Genomic DNA, 7,699 nt, shown 5'->3' with positions numbered 1-7,699 from the left:
TCCTAGGACTACATCCAAAGAATGAGATGTCAGCCATTCCTCAATTGCTTCTGCAAACCTCCAACCTACCTGCTCCTATTTCATTACCAGCCACTATCTGGTTATGACCTCATGAATTATCTCAACCAGAACTGTGAATTGAGCCCTTTCTGAATTCTTAATGCACAGAAACTGGGAAATAAGAAAAGATTTGGGAGTAATTTTAGACCACTAAGTTTGAGTAATTTTTTTTATGCAGATGTAGAACATCTGCATAACAAGAACCCTTAACCAGTTAAAGGGTTGTTAACAAGAACCCTTAACCAGTTAAATTTTTATTTCAGATTTATTGGGAATTGGGTCTTATTTCTCAAGGTTTGATTCTTTTATTTATATTCTATTTCTCTCATCATGTTTGTGTTTTTTTTTTTTTTTAGTTTCCTTGAGCATGTTTATAGCTATTTTAATGCCTAGTTCATATTTCATCATTTCTGTTATCTGCATCAGTTTTTATTAACTGATTATTCTCTGGATTATGAGTCATATTTTTCTACTTCCTTGCGTACTTAATAAGTTTTTGGTTGGGTATTGGACATTGTAAGTTTTATTTTTGAGTTTTATTCTTTTTTATTCTTTGAAGACTCTTGAATTTTGTTTTGAGTAGCGGTTTATTTATTTGTGGATTAAGTTATAAACCTTCAGAGGTCTCTCTTGAATGCCCCAGGTATTTAGTAATTTCTTTGCACTCTGCATGATCAGAATTTAAATGTCTCTTATCCCAACGTGTGATCATTTAGGAATTATTCAGTACCACTCTCTCCCCACCAAACCCAGTACTGGTTCTCTACCTAGACCCTAGGAGTTTTATTCTAGCCATTCCATGCTTAATGTTTAATGACAGAGCCAAAGGAAGCTTTATAAAAATTTATGGAACTCTTGGGGTTAACTATCTACTATCTTGTACTTCGCCCCTCAAATTCCAGCCCCCTTTATATGTCTGACCGAACACTGAAAGGCTGCTATTGTCTGTTTCTTTTAGTTCTTCCTGAATAACAATATGGAAGGTGCTTCCAGAAGAAAGCTGGACAGATTGTAATACTCCAGTTATCTTCCTTCTCTTAGGAATCACAGTCCCGTGCTGTCTTTGTTCCAGTGTTTGAAAACACATATTTCATATATTTTGACCTATTTTCTCATTCTTTTTTTTTCTTTTTTTTTTAATGGAACACTTCACGAATTTGTATGTCATCCTTGAGCTGGGGCCATGCTAATCTTCTCTGTATCATTCCAATATTATTATATATGCTGCCAAAGCGAGCACCTATTTTCTCATTCTTTATTGTAAGAGGCCCAGGTACTTCATCATAGGTGGAAGTGATAGTCTCAAGTCTCCGTAATCCTAATTTTTTAAATGTCTAAATTATCACCATTTTTCTTCCTATGGCATGTTCTAATTTTTTTTTTGTGTGACTTTATCTTCCAGTTTGGCAAATCCGTCTGTCATCCTTCCAGTCTATCTAGTGTTTTCTTTAAAGGCCACATTTTCAAGTGTACTGTTTTTGTTTTATTCTTCGCATTTCCTTAAAGTATCCTTGTTATTTTAAAGATTGTATTTTTTTCTTTACACTTTTTTAATTGAGAGAGAGAGAGAATGGGCGCAAGTGAGCAAGGTTGGAGAAAGAGAGAGAGAGAGAAAGAAAGAGAAAAAGAGAGCCATGTGGGGCTCACCCAAAGCGGGGCTTGTGTTCACCAGAAGTGGGGCTCAAGTTCACCCCATGAGGGACTCATGAACTCACAAACTGTGGGATCATGACCTGAGCCAAAGTAACATGCTTAACTGACTGAGCCACTCAGGTGCCCTCTTTTTCTTTACAAGTTTTTATCATTAAGTCCTCATCATCTTTAAATATTCAGCTATTCTCTTGTTTGTATTATCTCTTATTAGTGGATTCTCCTGTGTTTTGTGAATTTTGCCTTTGGATGTCAAATCAATAGGTGTTTTCCTCTGTGAAAATCTCAGTTATACCTGTGTCTTAGATTAAGCGAAATAAATTGTCATGTGGACTGGTTAAAGACCAGATTTATATTAGTTTCTCAGTTTGAGTTTAATTTTCTGTATGATTTGATTTGAGGCCTGGTGCTTCTGTATGTATAATGCCTAGTTTTCTAATATCCTTTAATGCTTTTAAAAAATTACTTTTTTTAAATTCCAGTCAAGATTTGGGACTGGTAGCTTGCTTTTGGCAGTGCCCAGTTTGTGTCCATGCCAGTAGGCGCAAAGTTTTGTTCCTAGTTTTGATGTCCATATGATGTCCTGTTTTGATGTCCATTCCGATGTCCATATCTCTCTTTTGTCCATGCTCTCTGATATGTAAACAAACAATCTGTTAGTTATCGAAATTTGTTATTTATCAATCTGTTCTTTATCAAGAACAGATATGACTGCCTTAAGTTCACTCCTATAATAGGTGCCTAAACCTCAAATTGTATGCCCATCTCCAATATATTTAATGCAGTATTTGTGTTCTAGAATGAAGAAGGAAGTCTTGTCATGTAGCTTTGATATGACATCTTGAGCAGAAATTGTTATATGAATATGATCTCTCCTCCTTGTCAAAGTAACTTACTTCTGTGAATTCTGTTGGATAATCAACCAAATATGATTTTCTTTGATAATGTAGGTAGTTTGATATGTTGTATTAGTGATACATGAAATGAAACTCTTGTTTATGATTCTGAAATTGTTGTCTTTTAATATTTTAATACTTTGCTCTCTACCAGAAATTATCCTAGGTGTCCAAGGGGATCATAAATAATGTGGCTCACCAGCCCCTCTGACCACATAGAGCATTCTCCAGGACTGCAGACAGTCAAGGGCTGGTTCCTTTAAGTTCTAGTTGCCTTTTTAAAACCATAGCTTTTTTTTTTTTTTCTTTTTCCCTATGTCCCAGGGCAGGGGATTCAGCTTCTAGTCCCTCAGTAGTGTTTCTCCCATCAATTCAGTTACCTTCTCTGGAGCTGGGGTTCCTGTGATTACCCTGTCTCTATATCTTGCTGTTCCCACATGGTTCTCTATCTTTTGGGGTACAGATGATGTTCAGTAAGTCCTCAGTTCTTCTTCAGTATGAATTGCTCTATATGTAGGTTTACATTTGGTGTTTCACGGAAGAGGTAAATTTCAAGTCTTCCTGTATTGCCATCATAAACCGTCCCCTAGTCATTAAATTATGTATATGCCCTTCTATATTTCTGAAAAATTCTATCAATTCTGTTAGGATTTTAAAAAGTCTTGAAAGAGATTACATTTAAATAGGCTATAATATTTATGGATAATATATTTTGTTTCAATATAATATAGAAGTTAGTGGATTATTGGTTTTAAAAGATTGGGTATGACTTGGCCAGTTTTGCACCTGGATGATAGCTACATAGGGGTATATTATACTATTCTCTCTACCTTTTAAAGGATAAAAATTTTTCATTAAAAATGATTTTTCAAATATAGCTTTTTAAACTTTTTAAGCAATCGTAAAATTATGGCATTTCCATGAATTCGTTTACTACAATTAAAGATATGTAATTTGCATTTAAAAATCTAAACTCACTATTTATTGGTAAAGTTGTGCTATTTAAAGCAGAAAATTTCAAAATTGAATCTAAATAGAAAACAAATCTATTGAAAAGCTAATAAACCCTAAGCAGGAACTTCATTACGCACCAGGGCCTTATTATCAATTCCATTTATTGTTAATGACATACACTTGGAGCGATGGTTCTAACAGAGGCTTAATTTGGAGACAAAACAGCAAACTTCAGAGGCCTTTTTTTTTCTTTTGTAGTAAGTTTCTCCGTGTGACATTTGAAAAATGCAAAGAATATTTTATTGTTGGAAACTAATTTTCAAAGGAATATATCCTCTTTGAATGAACAATATGGGAAGATAATTGGGGTGGGGGAGAAAAAGATGTGGAATGTATGTTGAACATTTTCCCAAATGAATGTAGCTAGGACCAAGTCCAGATTACACTAATATTAAAGACATTATGTCATTTGCTACCTCTGAATGCCTTTTGGCATGCAGTACAAGGACCATAGCTGGGGCTTTTAGCTTGTTATTGATATATTTAATGAAACCATCTTCATATATTGTTAGTTGTCCTTTTTAAAACAAAAGTGGTTTTCCTGAAATAGCTTATCTTTTTGATATTTTTCAATTTCTTCTATCTGTTATTTTCCGGGAAATATTAATCAAGCAGAAAGATAGCATTTTTGAAGCATGGATACTAACCTTCTAGAGACTCATTTGGACTAGGAAAAAAGCATGATATTATATTCTTATTCTAAGATTCACTAGATTTGCTTGAGAGTAAGCTAAACTACAGTTAAAAGAATCCTGCCTTTTCTAAAGCAGGCTGTTTGCACCCAGGGAAATTTTTATGTCCCTTGTGGTTGAAGGCACTTTTAATCTACTCTGGAACTAGTTTGAGTTATTAAAGAAGATTGTAAACCTTCGCTATTGCTAAGGTCTGTTCAGGTCTGTTCCTCAGAACACCTTAGTGCAAACTAAAGGACATGAAGCCTGGATTCTTTTCTTTGATAGAGTATATTTCTACTACATCAAATACATCTCTGGATACTGGGTGAAGGAGTTTCCCTGTATCTGTGTCTCATTAGTCTCTATACCTTGTCCTCTAAAGGTCCTCCTTCTATATAGAAGAGGAGAAAGCATCAAATTTTCTTTTATTTAATGATAATCTTTATCAATATGAATTTTGGAAACTAATAAACAATATAAGCCTTTGGATATTAAAATACTTCTTATCTCTAACTGGAGATAAGATATGGCCTACTATATTTCTAGAATGGAACCACTTAGCCTGAAGGTAATACATATTTTTTTTTCATTTCTTTCTGATAAGAAGGAGTCACTTCTCTTTGATTTATAGTTCTCATAAGGAAGGTAATATATTTCATGATTAATTTTAGCTCCAAATCATTTGCATATTGAGTAAGAGATTCAGAAAAGACTGAGAAAGTAACTATGTACCTTTATTTACATTTAATAATCAATATGATTTTTACATTCAACACACATTTTTTATCATAGCTCTTTTTTAAAATGAATTTTGTGGAAATATATTGGCAGGATAGCTACCATTTTAGATCACCTTTTTATATTCTAAATGTAAATATAGATACTTGTTTCTGCCTATGCCCCACTTCCAGACCCCACTGTCTACCTCAGCCCCTGTAAAGTCAACTACATTAGCAAAGACTAGTTTTGCTTAAATGCAATCTTACTTTGTCTTCTCTAGGGCCTAGTTCATGTACCTCTGCAATTTGTGAAGTCTGTAGCTAATTACTGGGACTCATTCATGAGCCGCTCAAACTTCAGGGGCATTAACACCCTTGGCACTATCCTTGACCAACGAGAACAGGAAAACAATGCATAAAATGCCTTCTTTTTTTGTCCAAGGGGAAGGCAGATCAGAAGGTATTGCCATATCAACATGGGGCATCTATGTAGGTAACTAACCCAATAACGCACAATATTGGCTTTCCTCCTTTTATGTTCCACAGTGCTTTGTGTCTCACCCCTCAACATCTCAAAACAATCCAAAATAAACCTTTGTCTCAGACTCTGCTAAAATAAGTTTTTAATCTGGCATAGTTTGCCTCAAGTAAAATCCTGACTCTTATAGCAATTGTTACCTTAAAGTGCTAATAATTTCCTTGAGCTTCCCATTTTTTTTATATGTAAAATACGGATTATACATACCTCAAGTAATATTATAAGGATTAAAATTACATAATATGTGTAAATTATTTAGGATAGGTTTTGCTTTTAGTGAGCACTATAGAAGCATGTGATTGTATTTTTTTTTTAAGAATTTGGACTTTTTTTAAAGTTTATTTATTTTGAGAGAAACAATGTGTGTGTGAGTGGGAAAGGGAGAGAGAAAGAGGAAGAGAGAGAATCCCAAACAAACTCCATGCTGTCCCTCCCAGGGCTTGATCTCATGAACCGTGAGATCATGACTGGACCTGAAACCAAGAGTTGGACTGTTAATGAACTGAGCTGCCCATGTGCCCCTCGTGATTTTATTTTGTCCCATATACGTTATCTAATTTAAAAGTAATAATTTTATGAATTTTACAAAGTCACACAAATTATATGTCAGAATATTTAATGACTTTATTAATATATATATTAATATAAATGCTATTCTATATACTCTACGCTCACTGTCTTTCATAAAAAAAAGCTTACTTTTATTAAAATTTAGTTATTATCTGATTTTTCCCTCTTCTTCCCTTTGAAAGATCTCTGCTAACTCAATTTATTAATAATAATGTATTTAGTACAAAAGTCTTATTTGTCTTGAATTCTCCAAAAATGCAAGTTGTAAAAGCTTTTAATTTGAACTAAATTGTACAAGTTATGATTCTCATTAAATTTACTACATAATCAAAGTTCTCGGGTTTATTATGCAGCATTTAATTATAACTTGTCAAGACTGTGGATTTAAAAACATTCTTATATGAAGAAAATTTTAGGAAACATTAACAGTTTGAGTGATGGAAGGGTGCCTAGGTGGTTCAGTCAGTTAAGCATCTGACTTTGGCTCAGGTCATGATCTCAGGGTTCGTAGGTCTAAGCCCCACATTAGGCTTTGTGCTGAAGATGCAGAGCCTGCTTGGGATTCTCTCTCTCTCCCTTTCTCTCTGTCCATTCCCCATTTGTGTTTCTCTCTCTCTCTCTCTCTCTCAAAATAAATAAATAAACTAAAATATTAAAAAAGTTTGTGTGATAGAATTTACCTTAATGACCTATTTATCCACTTATTGTGGTAGAAAGTAAAAATTATTCAATTTCTAATAAAGAGGCAGAGAATATCACCACCCTTGAATTTGTACTCAACCTTAAAATTTACTGTGGGCCCTAAAATGGAGCAGTACTGATGGTGTACTAGGTCCAAGTCTAAACCTCAAGATATTCAAGACGTTTCCACTTTCTCTGGAAACTCTGAGGATGTCATGTGGAACATATTTCTACAAGAGAGAAAATACATGAAAAGCCATACTAAGCAAGTTCATCAGACCAGTCAGTTCTGTAGGCTCCACCAGCCTGTCCTCAGACATATTAGATGGTCCAGCCAAGATCAACCTAATCCAGTAAATTCAAACAGTACATCCCAGAAAACAGGTAGGAACAGGAGAAATAATTAAATATTATGGTCTTAAAGCAATTATGTAATTTTTCAGGTTTATTGAGGTATAATAGCAAAAAATAAACCTCACCTGTTTTAGGTGTACAGGTATGTGCATTTTGACCAACTTAAATAAACACCACCACAATGATATCTACTATTTCTGCCATCCCAAAGAATATAGACTATTTCTATCATCGATTTGTAATCAAATAACCCACCACAACCACTGCTTTAGTCCTTGGTAAATGGTGATCTAATTTCTGTCCCCATAGTTTGACCTTTCCTGAAATGTCTTATAGGGGCACCTGGGTGGTTCAGTCAGTTAAGTATCCAAACCGGTTTCAGCTTAGGTCATGATCTCACAGTTTCATGAGTTTAGGTCCCACATTGGGCTCTGCACTGACAGTGTGGAGACTGCTTGGAATTTTCTCTCCTCTCTTTGTCCCTCCTCTGCTCACACTGTTTCCGTGTCTCTCAAAATAAATAAATAACATAAAAAAAATTTA

At 34.4% G+C, this 7,699-nt stretch overlaps 1 non-coding gene across 1 annotated transcript; it reads right to left on the bottom strand.

Moving 5' to 3' along the window:
- Positions 1-1,193: 1,193 nt before the first annotated feature.
- LOC112861775 (U6 spliceosomal RNA) lies at positions 1,194-1,300 on the bottom strand. The gene has a single exon (XR_003223675.1). It is a non-coding gene; the product is annotated as a U6 spliceosomal RNA (small nuclear RNA).
- Positions 1,301-7,699: the final 6,399 nt, after the last annotated feature.

Source organism: Puma concolor, chromosome A1, assembly GCF_028749965.1.
Source record: "Puma concolor isolate L17-30 chromosome A1, mPumCon1.1.hap2, whole genome shotgun sequence".
Classification (NCBI taxonomy): domain Eukaryota; kingdom Metazoa; phylum Chordata; class Mammalia; order Carnivora; family Felidae; genus Puma; species Puma concolor.
Note: the sequence above shows the minus strand (reverse complement) of the source record. Positions and strands in the feature narration are given on the sequence as shown.